Raw genomic sequence first — 15,974 nt, forward strand, 5'->3', positions numbered from 1 at the left:
TCAGAGCTCTGTGTCTCTCTGTGGCATGAAAGACTCCAGATCTGAAGATAATCAAGACCACATGACTGCAGAGGGAGCCAATTGTGTGCAGCTCCAGGATCCAACACTGTAAGGTTAATGCCTCCTTGTTGAAAGCGTATAATCATTTTGAAGTACCTTCTTTGTTTTGTGGTTTTGTTGTGGTTTTTTGTTTTGGGTTTTTTTGTTTTGTTTTGTTTTGTTGGGGTTTTTTTAAAGAATGACAAAAAAAAAAAAACAAAAAAACAAAAAACAAAAAAACCAGAGCCTAATTTTATGTGCCTGGGAGTAGCTATCTGAGCTTCAGGCAATACAAGCGCTGCTATTACTGGGGAGTAAAAGCTCTGCATAATTAACAAACATCATCAGCCTTACAGTTCCTGTAGAATGTAGTAAGTTCCTTGCCTGAAGGCTGCTCTCAGCCTAGTAAGTCTGTTTACCCTGTCCAAGATTAGATTAGTTTAATTATTATGAAAAAGACTGCTAAGATCTTACAGCCTAATTATGCAAATGTTTCTAAATGTTCACAAAAGTAATTTATTTATTTGGAGATAAATGAATCTGTTTTGTCATAAACCAGATTGCAGTCCTGGCAATGTACAAGCAGGGTTATGTGCCCTCAGGCATATCCTTCACCAGAAATATCAGTGGGACCCCTGGATTACAACATTTATAAATACATAAATGTTTTTTAGCAGGTTTTTATTGTTTTTATAAATTATAGTAATCCCAGAAAGAACTATCACAGGTTTAATACTCACCAACCTTGTTATGAAAACAGGGTTTCTCAGCAGAAGCATTTAAAAGATGCTAACAGCTAAAACATTCCTGGTAGACCTATTAAGATGCACCTGTTTTATTATGCTTTGGAACTGATATCTTCAAAAGAGTTCTCCCCTCCTAGCACAGACTCTTGCTGCTAACATAACCTGCATCACTACAGTACTATTATTCTAAATAAGGTGGTAGTGCACTTCTCAAGGCATACAGTGCTAACCTTAACTGGAAACAATCCCTTTTACATTAGGAATTCTCTAAGTTTCCTCATAAAGCTCATTACAGGTTAGAGATTTAATTCTTCATCTATTTGTAATTACATGACAACGCATGAAATAGATGCAGAAGAACTGTTCTATATTTAGCTACTGCTCCAGTTTCATTGCTATTATCATGGAGATAACACCTAGGCAGCTCACTGCTGCCTTCTCTGAACTCCTGTGAATTCAAGGCAGACTATTTAAATTTTGGACTGTTAGACACTTAAAATCTGATCTTGACCACAAATACAACTGAAAAACTGAATGTCCTGCACAGCTGTGAGATATGAGGTGGGACATAAGCCCAGAAGAAGACTGGCCTTTACGGAGATCAAATCTCACCTTAATGAGACAACACATCTGTAGACTGGGGCTATTTTGTGCATGTCAGAGCACACATCCCTGATTCTCACAGGCATCAGCTTCAGAGGGAACTGAGCTACAGGCACCTTTAAAACAACAAACACAATGGTTTAGCTGGATATTAGCAGCAAAGCGGATGAAGTGCAATTCATATATTTATCAAACTCAGATATTTTGAGCTAAGTCCTTTTACTCTGTACATCAAATTGATGCAGTGATGCCTTTCTGCCATCAATGTTTATTTTCTACGGGAGACAATGGCGTGACATTTTACTGGAAACATATTGCAGTAAAAATCAATGCAGAGTGACTTCTTGATTTGTTTATAAATTAACCATTCCTTAAATAAGCAAGGCAATAGCTCTATATGGGAATTATACCCACAGTTCTCCTGTGTATTAAACGGAGGATGTGAGCGATTATTTTAACTGGCTGCTATGACATCACCATTATCATGGATATTCAAGACATTAGAAGCTGTGTGCTGTCAGTTAAATGATCACATCTCAAGTGCACCTGTGTTATAATTATTCATTTGGAGCAGGATCATTAACATATTCCTTAAGTCATTTACAGGCAATTTGACTCTACAGTAATGATTTTTTCCCTCTTTGTAACAAATTAATGAGATATATATAAATACGCAAGTACAAATGAAATTCACACAATTCATACCATAATTAGCGTGTACCAAAGGTCTGAAAATTGTCTAACTTGGTTTTTTTTTCCCTATAGTAGGCAGCTATTCAGCACCATATATGATTCTTTCAGAAGAAAGACCCCTGTCAATATATTTCAGGTTAGCAGTGATGTTAGCTGTTGGCACTAAGCAAACAATTCTTGTAGTCCAGGTTCAAGAATTTAAATTGTGAAAGTAGAAGAGGAAATAAGATGGAGATTTATTAAAACTATCTATTGATCCACATTAATAAGTTACATGTTCAGTATCACCAATGTAAGTAACTTGCCCCAGTTTCAAAAACATTTGGTTGTTTCTGGCTAACAACTTTGAGAATCCAGGAACTGATTGATAAGTGTGTACAAGTACAGTGAAGCATGACCACACATCTGCCTAACAGCTTAATTATTGATACCTCATTTTAGGATTTTTCCCCATGTCCATGCTGACATAATTTCCCTAAAATGGTAAAATCTCAGTCATTAGTGCAAGGTACTGCTGATCTCACCTTGCACACAAAGCTCTTTGGAGAGAACATTGCTGGGTGAAGGCTGCTGTAAGAATTAAAAAACTGTAGTGCATACTCATTTGGACCCAAAGAAACCTCCTGCCCGTAACACCCAAGATGCAATAATTGCCTACTCCGGGCAACATGTTTTCCTCACTCACAAGGTGTGGTGGACTGAAAAAATTCACAGCAGCATTTACACAGATCAGTCCTGCACACCGTTTGCCCTTACCATGCCATTAGCTGGTATCATTGCATTTAAATAAATTATTTTATTTGACTGCAAAACAATTCCCTCAATCATATGCAGAAGAGAGGCAGAGTGGTTGAGTGAATTCCTGGGTTGAAATCTGGGCAGGTGTACCCTATCTCTGGACTCCATTTGTTACACCAGCAGTGTGGCAGTGAGCACAAGCTTCTCCACTGGGAGAAGAGACACTGTGAGGTGGCAGCTTTTCTTCTAACTCATTCCCCTGAAAATGTATGTAAAACTCCTGCTATTTGGGGAATTTCTTCTCTTACACAGGTGCTCTTTAGAAGTGATTTGGGAGTATCTGGTGAGACAGAATGTGGAGGAAAAGTGTTCCCAGCTTCTCTTCAGTTTTACCACAGTGGATCCTGGGGGGGTTCAGAAATCCCCAGATATATCCACAGCAATGACACCACCTCTGCCTTGGCTCAGCAACCTCTCTTGGACAAATCTGTAGAAGGAAATAGATGATTCATAGGACACATCTGCATGTGTGCATAGGGAACTCTGAGGCAGTAATCTATAACTCAAAGCATGGGACACTGGATGACGTACATGATGCTGTATGGCAACAGAGCCAAAAGGATCCTAGATTTATCTGCAATCAATTTTGTGCTAAACTTCCATTTGGAAATCTTGACCTTAGGAAGGTAATTGGAATTTTCTATTCACTTCTTCCACAGTCAGGATATCAGAGGGAAGTGGTGAACCAAGGGCACATGAGAAACTTAGTAATGTGATGCCAAAATCTTTGAGATTTTATGATCTATTTCCCTAATTATCCTGAGAAAATTACAGCACCCTTTATGGAATAAGAGCATTATAAAAATAATAGATTTCTCTGTGGTTATCAAATCTCAGGTTACAATGAGCTGATTTGACAGGTGAATAAAAAAGTATCAACTGATACTAATGCCATCAGTAGATGAAGGCGCCACCATTATTGCAAATATTACAGAAAAAGGAAGAATTTTAACTACAAAATGCCATACCAGTCATAAAATCAAAGCACAGAGACACTAGGATTGAAACAAAAAGTGGATGAAGCCTCAGTATTTTTTCAGGATATAAATAACTCAGATAATCTTACAATAAAACAGTACCCACTGTGTTGATGTGCCATTCCCAAGTATCAGTTAGAAACAGAAATTCAGAAAGAATGCTTAGACCCTTGAACATCACACTCTATCAGAGTAATTTACTGTTTTTAATATACAACTGAAATGCTACAGAAAACAGAATTTTGGATTATAATACGTTTTGTGTTACTGAAAGGCACTTCCTCCAACAGTGTGTTCCACACCATTGAAAACTCAGCCTTTGCCCTGCCCATTCTTCTGGCACAGCTCATGTCCCATCACTTGGCCTGGTGGCTCTGCTCCACAGCCCTTTCTCAGGATCTGGTGTTTACAATGTGGCATCAGCAATGGACTGGGGTTTTACCTCTCCCAGAATAAAATCTGACAACTCACTCCTTCCCATCCCATCACAGTTAGTGTTTCACTGCCTGAGCAAGCTCAGATGGGCTCTCACAGGATTTATCCTGCACTGCACCATGACAGCAGACATTTAAAGCAGTTCACAAAAGAAAGAATTTGCTATTCTTTCACCCAGTGATGGAAAGCATCAATGTCGTGGTGGAAAGCCAAAGGAGAGTTCCATATATACACTCTACATACATATATCCTATCCAGCTTGGAACAGCAAGCCCTACCCCTAAAATTTCTTGGCACCCTGATTCTTCTCAGGGTCTGCATCACGCTTTTCTTCCGTATCACATCTCTCTAAAACCCCTCTCTCTCTCTTCAGGACAGAAGAATAGAAATTCTCTCTGGCCATCAAGTGAGCCCTGAAAAAGTAAGCCATCCTACTCCAGACTGTTACTGTGACAATTTAAATCTCTGCATCTGACGTTATCTCACCTGTGCCAGCACTTTCCTTTTCCCTCTTCCAGCTTTAAAGACCATTTTAAAGGCTTCCTTGACATAAAGCTGCATTCACTCAGGCAGCAATGTACAAGTTTGAAGAAACCCACAATACACATCAGAATAATGCAGAGCACTCATCATGACTCATTCTTACTTTCCCTGTATTCAGTGAAAGCAGTTTTATATTTGTGAACTGCATGATACCACTGAACAGTATCTGAGTGCCTTCCCTGGGTGACAAAACTTGCCACTGCCAATTTGTTGGACTTTGTTCAGAGCAGAGCAGGATCCATCCAGCTCCTTTCCCTTGGCCCACCCAGCATCAGTCCCCCACCCTCAGCCTCCAGGCAGTGAGCACCTCCTGAGTGCTCCTTCCAACATCCCTGGGTGCTCTTGGCCACAGCCACTGGCTCAACACAGCATCACAGACCTGCTGTCCCTTTTCAGATGGCAACAGGGACAGAGCTGGACCCTATTTGCTCTGAATTGCTCTGTTGTTCATGTGCAGGGAGACAAAGACTGCTTTCCCCTCCATCTTTACTATAGTTCTTCTTGGATCACCTTCTAGTGCATCAACTGAAAATATATGCACAGTAAACCAGTTATCTTTAAGACATTAACATTTACCAGCTGTTCAGGTACCTTGACATCTGACAAAAACTAAAGAAATATTATGGCATCTGTAAATCACACAGGCAAATAACCAAACTTAAATCAAATGTTACATCATTTTTCACCTCTGACTATTACAGTAAAAAAAAATAATAAAAAGGCAAAAGCAGGCTACACAGTACTTCGCACTTAGAATAGATGTATTTCATCTTACTGAGGCTTCCTGTATCATTCATTACTCATCTATCCAGAAATAACATGTTTAGCTTATGAGAACAATAGCCTGTAAATTTTGGAATCTGAAATATTCATGAGAAATAGGTAATGACATTTACAGCTTAACACACACACACACACTCTGAGTTTCTAATGAAAGATCATAAAAAGTCAGAGTGCAATGTAGCATTATCCTTTGTTTTCAACTGTTTTGAAAGACAGTCTACATATGAAAGCAGCTGGGAGAGTTGGGATATTTTCAGTTACAGCAGTCATTGTTTGGGAGAGGATCTGTGCCCGAAGAACTGGGTCCTTTAGCATTGCTGAGCAGTAGCCCATCAAGTGGAAGGGAATGCTGCTTCCTAGACCAGAGTTACTGATGGAGCAGGTCTGCTCAGGGCTGACTCATCCATTTCCTTAAATGACTTGGACGCAGGACTCAAAGGGATACTAAATAAATTTGCCAGTGGTACTAAACTGGGAGGAGCTGGTGACTCCTTTACAGGCAGATTAGCCGTGCAGGGAGACCTTGACAATTTAGAGGGCTGGACAACCACCAGTTGTATGAAGAGCTGAATTCTGCACCTGGGATGGGACAACCCTGGGTGTAGGGACAGACTGGGGAATGAGAGGCTGGAGAGCAGAGCCACAGAAGGGGACCTGGGGGTCCTGGTCATTGGAAAGTGGAATGTCAGTCAGCAGTGCCCTGGCAGCCAGGAGGGCCAGCCCTGTCCTGGGGCACCTCAGGCCCAGCATGGCCAGCTGGGCAAGGGAGGGGAATTCCCTTCAATTCTTTCTATCAATCTCTTCAATTCATTCTATCAATTCATTCTATCAATCCTTTCAATTCATTCTATCAATCCCTTCAATTCAATCCATTCCTAAACCCTGAGTGTGACACATCATAGAGATACATCCTCCATATATAATTGACTTTGAATTGAGTATTGAAATACTGAAATATAACAAGGACTGCTGATGGGGAAAAGCAAAACAGATGAAAATCCCAAACACTGTGCTCATTTCCTTAAAGAAATAAAGGTATGCAGTGATTCTGGATGCAACAAAACAAAATCTCTATACATAAATTTATTATTGATCTATGAAAAGATCCTATGAGACTGAATTAATTTTGATCTCCCCTATTTCATATCTCACAAATCTTTTGCAAATTTAAGGCAGGGTAAAAAAGCGACATCTTTAAAGAATTTAGACCAAAGCTAATTTTCCCATTGATAAAGAAATCAAGCATATTTTAAAGGACCAACACCTCCGATTAACTGGAAATGTGATACCCTCAGAGCACCTGTTGACTACAGCATTTAAGGTACCAGGCAGTCTTGTGCTAATCGCTGACCCTTACCTCATACAGGGGTTGAAAAGTGCAGCTCATCCCCTTAACTCAGGAGGGGAAGCTGGAACATCAGGCACCACTTTCATTTCCACTTTATCAAGAGCTCAGACCTTCCTAGACCCACATCATCTGCTCTTATCAGAAAGATGCCCTCTGCTCTCTTTCTTCTGCTTGAAGCGGGAGTCCCTCTCTGCTACACAAAGGATCTCGTCTCTGCTTTCACATGGTTTGCAGCTTCATTACCAGCATTTTGCACATCTCAGGCTGGAACCTGTAGATGAGAACAGCTTTTTAATGTTTTCTGTAGTCTGTAAGAATTGTGCAATTATTCAACTGAAAGCAGTAAGCATGAAGGGAAAAATATTATTTTCAACTCTACTTTCACTGCACATTTCCAAGATGAGGCAGTGAGGCTTCATTTGCAGTCTGTTACAAAGCAAATCAAGATATATATTTAATATCTAAATTGTGCTCAGAAGCAATATGGAAAGAAGAGAAGAAACTGCTGATTATGTAGTTCAAGATGGGGCGAAAAACATGCTGTTCACACATATCAAGTGCCAGCAGGCAAATGTTGGAATAGTATCATTCCCTGCTCAGTTAACTTGCTTTGTGCAGAAACTGACAAAACTGTATAAATATTATAGGACACTCACTTGTAATTGAGGTCTCTCATTGCAAAAATAAGGTCTCCAGAATTAGCTTCTGAAGTGCCTGGCACTCAAACTGCACGATAGTGAAGTGATCTTCCACAAGATGGCTCTGTCTCTCTCTGTTCCTATTACTCACTCAAACCTATGGAGAGGGAATATAAATAATATTCAGGACAAAGTGAGATTACAGTTTGGAGGAGTAAGAGTGCCTCCACATGGGAATAGGGATGCTTCACTGAATTAGGGCAACCTATGTGATAGTGGAGAACAACACATCATCCATTTTCTGCTGACTGCAAATGGGTGTCACAGGGTGTTTTGAAATGATGTCTTTTGAAAGGCAGGTGCTTCCCCACCTGCAAGCCAAGCTGGTGGCCTCCAATGAAGTTTCATTTTATCCGCCACATTCCTAAGGGGCAGTGCCTAAATTAACACACACTACTTTTCAGGCCTAACAGAAATGCTCAGCTTCTGGACTCAATATAACTGGTAGTTCCTGCTCTGCTATAAGCATGGGCAGTGAACCATCTCTGCAAATGTAAATTCATACTTGCACTCCAGAACTCAGGGAAAATGAAGCAATAATAATAATAGAAAATATTTGCGCCTATATATTTTAAAAATATTTTTAGACAGAAATTCTATTAATCTCTTTATATGACAGCTATGCAAATGTATCTTTGTGACATCTGAAAATATGTGGTTTTGAGTAGCTTTAAAACCTATTGGACACACAGAGCCCACTTACTCATATTTATGCTATTGTATCTTTATCTTATTTTCTGGGAAGTCCACTTTTCTGTACATTGTTCTGTTTAATGTGCTTACCAGAGCCTTGAGAATGTGTGTGTAACAGATTTGTTAATGGAGTGTGCACCTACACCTATAGAAAATTCTCTCAGAAATGAAGTATCTCAACAATCTGAAATACATTTGAATGAAGTAGAGGTGCTAAAATCTTGCCTTTTGCCACCAATAGCTTTACAGTACCTGATGATGATATATATATTTGTCATTGCATAATCTGCATTCCTCCTATAAAAAGTATTTAAAGTAGCTCACCTTAAAGCAGTTCCATTGGGTGGATTCAGGAGAGTTGTGTTACCAAATAACTTCCCTACTGAGCAAGAGAGAAACAAACAAACATCAAAATAAGAGAGTGGGAATATTTTTCACACTGTTACTTCCACCCTCTCCAAACAGTACTCTGGGACAGGTATAAAAGCAGCAAAAAGCTCCCTAGGTCCCATCCTCTTTGCTATAGAAGGTGGGAAGAGCTGTGATGGAAGCCTCCGGTTCTGTGGGATTCCTGGCACAGTTTGGAGCTGGTAATGTGTGAGCTTCCTAAAACACATTTTGGGAAAGAGCTGGGACACCAGCTCCCCACATGGTTTGTCTGAGGCAGCTCACAGCTTCAGGCTACCTCACTGCTGCCACAGCACACAAGTACATCTCTGGCAGCTGCACTGGGGCAGCTGGGACACTGAAATTACCATGTAATTTACTCTCACATGCCCATGCTCATTGCTTCTGGAATATACCATCCTCAGTTGGCCCCATTACGACAGATGATAAGTGCAGTGTGGTAGGCAGGGACCTTCTTTCTTCTCACATCACTGTTATGTGGTCTCTGCAGAGCTGTAAGAAGGTACCAGAAGTGTACACCCACATTTGGCTTGCCAATAGCCAGCAGAGAGTTCTCTTACGACACTAGGACTCCTCAGTGAGCATTTGCAGCTAGATTACATCTCTTCTTTATAGTAGGAGCACAGGAAACTGCTTACAGGGTCCCCTAAGAATATGGTCTATTAAATTAGCTAAACCAGGATTAGGTTTAAAGCCTAAAAGGAATGACAAAACAGTGTTTTCTACACATTACAAATTGATATTTTTTTGATGTACCTCGAACTGACTATTGACCACCTGCTCCTTATCACACACACTGCTCCCCACCTCATCATTCAGCTTCCTTGCATGCACACAACACCCTTTTCCAGCACTGTGGTTGCCATTGGACCATTTTCCTAGCAAGGTAAAGGAGCTCTGCTCTCTCCATTTGCTCTCACCCACACTAAGGAAATCACATTTTGGTCCATATCACAAGATAATGGAGAAACATAAGCTCTAAGAGCAGCTGCCTTTCTGTCCTGGGTGCTGCCAGTCACAAGTAGGGCATGCAGCTGAGAGATAATATAGAAAAATGAGAGAAAAGCCCAAATTTCACACTCTCGTGCACAAAACAGCAGCAGCACATGACTGGATCACACCATCTAGTCCTGCCTCCCTCACCCATCAGAAATGGTGGCTCAGGTCTTGGGGTGTGTAACAAGCCTCTAGCACTCATTTCATAAACAGCTTGAAAATTAGGCAAAGAGGAAAGAGAACTTTTTTTCTTCATCGTTTTCTTTAGTCTTGCAAGATAAGCCAGTCATTAGTTTCACTTGCTTCTTTGCAGCTGCATCATTTCCCAGAAGGTTAGACTAAGCCTGCTCTCATCCCGGTGCTATCTCCCAGCTCAGGGACTGACCATCTCCTTTGAAACACTGACCTCCTCCTCCAGAAACATTCCTGTTTTCCACTTGTGCACACAGGTAGCAGCACTGGTGAGTGGAGTTCAATTATGACTTGGCAAATTCTACACTGTAAAGGAACTTCTTCTGCTGCTGGGACAAGAGAAAATGAGCTTGAAATTTATAATTAATATAAGGGCAGCAATGGGGCTTAGCTCCATTCTGTCAAAAAGGAAGATTTTTTTTTTTTTTTTTTGAGAGAAACACAGGGAGATCTCTCAAATGCTCTCAATCTGTATTAATTATAAGTTATTTAATTTTACAGTCACTGAAGCTTAGGCATGTTACTGAGAGCTCCAAGATCTGCCTCTGATGCCATACTGATTCAGATCAGTGCAAGGCAATAATCTTATTTTATAAACCAAACACAAGGTATTCTGAAAAGAAAAGGAAAAATAAACTAAACATTTTTGCTTGCAGCCTTGTAATTTCCCTGAACCATGCTGTGCTGTTGACTTTTAAGCAAAAGTCTTTATTGAAATTCACTAGAAGTTCTATTTAAGAACTGGTGGCAAGATATGGGCCATTGACTTCAGTACAATTACTCCAAGTTGTACTGCAGAAATCTGAGACTTAAGTCCTGAGTATTTCATAAGCTTGGGCAGGCTTAAGATCCATTATACAAATGAGACATTGAAGTGAGTGAAAACACATCCAGAAGTCCTATGGAACCTGACCCCTTTTCTTTTGGCTTTTGCTTCTGTGGGTTTAATTTAGACTCCAAGAGAAACTCAGTGTACAGGCAGTTCATTTTCCTCACATGTAAAAGTTCACATGAAAAAACTTGTCATTGTACTACAGATTACTTTATGCACTTGATACATTTTTTTATTATATTTCAGAAGAATCCTGCCTCTTTATTATTGTCAGAATTCTTTTAAGAAAACACATTAAAATCTAAAAAAAGGTCACAGAACTGCAAATAGAAATGGTTAATTTTCCTCTGCTGGGATGCTTCAGTATTTTGGGAATGTCTTATGTCCCTAGAGACCCAAAAGGCAAGTCATTTGAAAAGCAGTGTGCATGCAGAAAATCACCAGAATGCCCTGTGGGACCAATCTGAGCCCTTCAAAATCCACTGGAGTCTGTCTGCTGACTTCAGAGACTTTCAGTGATAGTTCCCCATGCACATTTTCTAAATCTAAAGAATCATTAGGCTTTCCAAAGCCCCTGTTCCTGCCTGCACTTTAAGGGATTCAGGAAGGGCACAGCCCTGCAGATTGATGCTGCACCACCCCGTGGACTGCTCCAGCCGATTTTCTTTCCACACTGCTGACCACAGGAGCTGCCATACATATGCACTGCAACAACTGGAATAAATTGCAGGGAGGGAGAAGTGTTGAGTGCTGACAAGCCAAAGATCTGAGAGCAGCCAGGGCTCTTAAAGGAGATTCTGTACAGAGAAATAACACCAAAGCAGGATTAAGCCAGCAATCAGAAGAATTTAGTATATATCAACTGGAGTTTGATACAGGGAAGGTAGACCAGAAATATTTTGGGAATTTTTAGTGAATATCAAAAAGCATCCAGAATACTAAAAGGTTGGCAACCAAGGCCCCCAGGTTTGGGACCAGGACCTGAAATCAAGTAGCCACAGCTGAGATTTGTAGAATCAATAATTGCAGAATTACTTTCACTGAAAAGAAAAATAAAATTATGAATTAAATAAATTCAAAAATCCATGGAGAATGTATTTTGCTTCCCTGGAACCTGGACCTCTATCTTCAGAGCAAAGGAACAAACCCCACTTTTGTACCAAGCAGCAACAGCACTGTCAGGAAAGTGTAAATGGCTTGTTATGGAAACTGTTTGCACATTTCCGCTGCACAGGGAAAATCTGTTGCATGTTATCACATCATTTAAATTAAGCTTGTTCATACAGGCAGTGTTATAAACATCTTAAAAAAGAAAAAAAGCAAAAGGCATTAAGTAGAAGTACCATGTGGTCTGAAAACTGATCTACTATTTTGGCTGCTGGTTAACTCTGTTTTACACTTACATGAATTTTGGGTGCAGACAAATGCTGAAGAAACTGTGAATTGAAAAATCCCATGAATTGCTTAATATATTAGTGACTTCTATAAACAGTCAGCATACACAATTTTGTGCACAACATTTTCTAAAGGAAGGATGGATTCTGGAAACCTGTACAAGCACTCATGAATATTACAGCTGAACACAAGTGCTTGACCAAGCTATATTTAGAGTGGCCGAACATCTTTCTCAGTGAAAACCAGGGGGTGTCACAGTGGGAGCAGGAGGACACACAGTGTCCTTGGGCACAGCACCAGGGCCAGGGGAGCACAGATTGAATGGGGAAGCACAGGCTCCCTGCTGGAAGCTGCTGCCTGCACGCCTGAGCTGCTCTGAGCTAACCGGGCTTGGGAACTCCACCCTGGCTGTTGGGTATTGCAAACAACTCACCCAAGCAGCACTGGCTGAGCTGCTGCCTTAAAATAAAATCCATTCATGTAGTTTGAAGACTGAATCTACATGTCCTAATCTCAGCATTAAACATTTGGAAAGCTTTTACCTGCAGTGTACCCTTTTAAATGGCAGAATTTTTCTGATTTGAAGTACAAAAATCAGTTAGTTCAACTATTTTTCTCATTTGAAGTACTTAGATCTCAGTTAGTTCAACTATTTATGTCTTCTCACCTAGTTCTAGGTCTTAGTTCCCCATTCCTTATCTAATCCTTTCTATTTTGTATCTATTTAGGAATTTGGCCAGTCACCCAAGCTTGTTTCTTCATATGCATAAACTGAAATTCTTGTAAGAAGCATGAAAACCTTTTTATATAATGAGAACCTTCCCAAAGTGCTTGGAATTCCTGTAAATTATTTCTTCCTGGAACATGGGTGCACGAAGCTGGCTTCAACTCTTCACACAAAAGTCTGATGATCTTCTTAACAGATATCTCCAAGCTATAGCAGCTAACACATATTTATGTGTGAGATGGTTCAAAATAATCAATTTGGTTTGCTAAGGTTCCAGTAAAGAAACTACAGCTACAATCTCTTCTTTTCCCTTACTCTTTTCTTGCATAACAGTAATTTCCTTATCATTACTTATTTTCATGCAGAGCACGTTTGCTTATTTGCTATGGTCAGTAGACAGTTTATTTTAATTACTTCAAAGGTAAATGTATTTGAAGACACTTGGCTCTCATTCCTGGTAAGAAAAACAATTAATATAATGGCTTTAGAACAGCACAGGAAAAAAATATCAAAAACATGAGCTGCCAACACTTAAAACCTCCATATACATTAATAAATACACTGTTTATCTTGCCTTTGCCTTCACCTTTTTCCAATGAATACATTAGTGGCAACAAATTAACTTATTTGCTACCTAAACTTATCAAAGGTCACTGTGCAGTTATTTATCAGCTGTGAACCTACAAATTCACTACTGTAATTGTAGTATCGAGCCAATTGACTTTTGGGGTAAATGCATATTGCTCTTGCACTTCCAGCTCCAACACACACTTAGTGTTAAATTTTTGTTACTGTCTATGTGATACTGCAGCACCTCCAAGGCTGCTTAAAGATCAGAATGCCACCATTGCTGACACTGGGCAATCAAACATTGTAAGAATGCATATATACCTTTAAGAAAGTGCTGTTGATATGTGAGAGATATATTTATTGTAAAAAAAAAGTGGCAGAGAATCCTCATGTAATGTAGACCAGCTCATTCCAAGATGGACAAGAGGAACTAAATCATAAACTAACATCAATCACACTAATTTCAATTAAATACATGAACTAACACCAACCCAAGAGACCACTGCCTCTCCTTACATGACATATGATGTACATTTCATAATATATATACAGATTAGAAACTCAGTAACAGGATGCTGATTGACTCTATCCGTACAGGTATTGATATCACTCTATTTTGATTGTTGCAAATTCACCAATGGTCCAAAACAACTGCTACAGATGTTTGCTATGAAACTGAATCAGTATCTAGGGCACTGAGGCACCAAGCAGCTGAATAATTTCTGAGCGTTTCCATGTCCAAGGAGACACCAGTTCTGAGCCTCAGCTCCATCCCCTGGCTGGCAGCACACAGACGCTGCTCTCCACAGCTCACTGGTGTCCCCAGGGCACTGCTGCTGCCCAGCCCAGCCACTCTGCAGGCAAAGCCCATGCTCCAAAGGCAATTCAGGCACAGAAACTTTGCTGTTCAGCCTTCTAAGGGAAACTTCATATCTTTTGATTGTGTAAATGTGCTCAAATGACATAAAAAAATTCCTTTCCAGGCATAGGTGAAAGAGAAGAATTTTAGAGAGTTATAAGAAAGATGTAACAGGGTGCCTCCTGATGATTCACAGCTAATCTGAATGTCCTGAAATCCAGCATGGACACGTCTGTTTCTTCCCTTAAAACCACTTCTGGGAATACATTTACTGCCCCCATCTTCTCTGGGATTCCCCTATCTCTTCAAGAGCTTGTAAAAAGAATTGCTTGGCAAATAGAATTTAATTGCATTAAATAGCAAATTAATCTTTTCCCTCTAGATATCCTACATTGTCTCTCCACACCAGAAAACAACACAAAATATAGCCGTGCACTGACTGGAGCTTCATTGTAAAAAGTTATTCCAGGATATTGGCTTCTGTCCAAAAGGTAAGAGTAACGGAGGTAATTTAAATATTCTTGAGCACAGGAACAAATCCCTAAGCTCCGTTGCTCTCTTTGTCAAAACCCATTCTTTCAGAAAATCATTTTCTTTACTCATTGGACAACAAAGTGCATTGTCAAGAAATTTTATAGCAATAATTATAAAAGATGTCCATTTGAACCCATTGAGGTCTTACTGATTTTATAATACCCAGCAGACCTCCCTGCAGGAGAACGCTATATTTATGTTAGCAATATATGCGAGAATTGAGATCGTAAAATTAAATGACCACATAGAACTGTCATTTATATGATGAGCACCTACAAATGTGAAGGCTGGTTTATCTTGCAGGATAGGGTAGAACTAAATGGTCCACTCTCAGTGAATGCTTTTAATCACGCATTTCTTCACTGTTTCTGCAATATTACACTTGAAGGACTGGTGAGCGGTTTGCTATGAAATGTTAAATGGCTACTGGCAGTTCAAGCCCGATGGAAGTGCTCACTAAAATAGAAGTACAGTACATATTGTATGCAATTGTTTTATGAGAGACATTATGGTTACTAGAATAACATTTCACCATTACCAACCGCTGAGAGAAAAGTCATTAAGATATTTGGCAAGCCAGTGTAATTTTTCAGCAGAACTACAGTACCAGACCTCAGAATAGCTTCTGTACAAAGAGGCTAGCTGTCTCAAGAAAACAACTCAAGTCTTTGGTGTCATTTTATTCATAGGGGTTTATTTTCAGATTCCAATGAGAAAGTTATTGCTGCTGGAGAGTGAACAATTGAGCCTTAACCCTTATTATAACAGTGCAATTTCAGAACCAGTGCAATAAATCTTACAGCAGTGTTTCCATTAAAAATCTCTTTTCTAAAGAGATTTTACAGTGTGTAGTTTCATTCAGACACTTTTATGAGAGATTTCTTTAAACTATGGTTTTAAAACTAGAGAGAGATTAAGCACGTGTTTAAGCACTGTTAAATGATGAGGTGGAAATAAACAAAAGTCAAGTCACTGTTGTCACCTCATCCTCTTTCATGTTTTTGCAAATCCTGGAGCAACTGAAAATTCACGCTCTCCATAAAAATAGCAGGGTCCATGCTGGACAGGGCTCCCCTCAACACCATCAATGGAGCAGCAACTGCTC

The 15,974-nt window shown here is 39.8% G+C and overlaps 1 long non-coding RNA gene across 1 annotated transcript; it reads right to left on the reverse strand.

Moving 5' to 3' along the window:
- Positions 1 to 1,394: 1,394 nt before the first annotated feature.
- On the reverse strand, positions 1,395 to 7,726 carry LOC134423484 (uncharacterized). The gene is made up of 3 exons (XR_010029138.1): positions 7,622 to 7,726; positions 6,975 to 7,236; positions 1,395 to 1,504 (listed from the first exon to the last, which is right to left on the reverse strand). It is a non-coding gene; the product is annotated as an uncharacterized LOC134423484 (long non-coding RNA).
- Positions 7,727 to 15,974: the final 8,248 nt, after the last annotated feature.

The sequence above is a fragment of the Melospiza melodia genome, chromosome 12 (assembly GCF_035770615.1).
Source record: "Melospiza melodia melodia isolate bMelMel2 chromosome 12, bMelMel2.pri, whole genome shotgun sequence".
In the NCBI taxonomy this organism is placed as follows: domain Eukaryota; kingdom Metazoa; phylum Chordata; class Aves; order Passeriformes; family Passerellidae; genus Melospiza; species Melospiza melodia.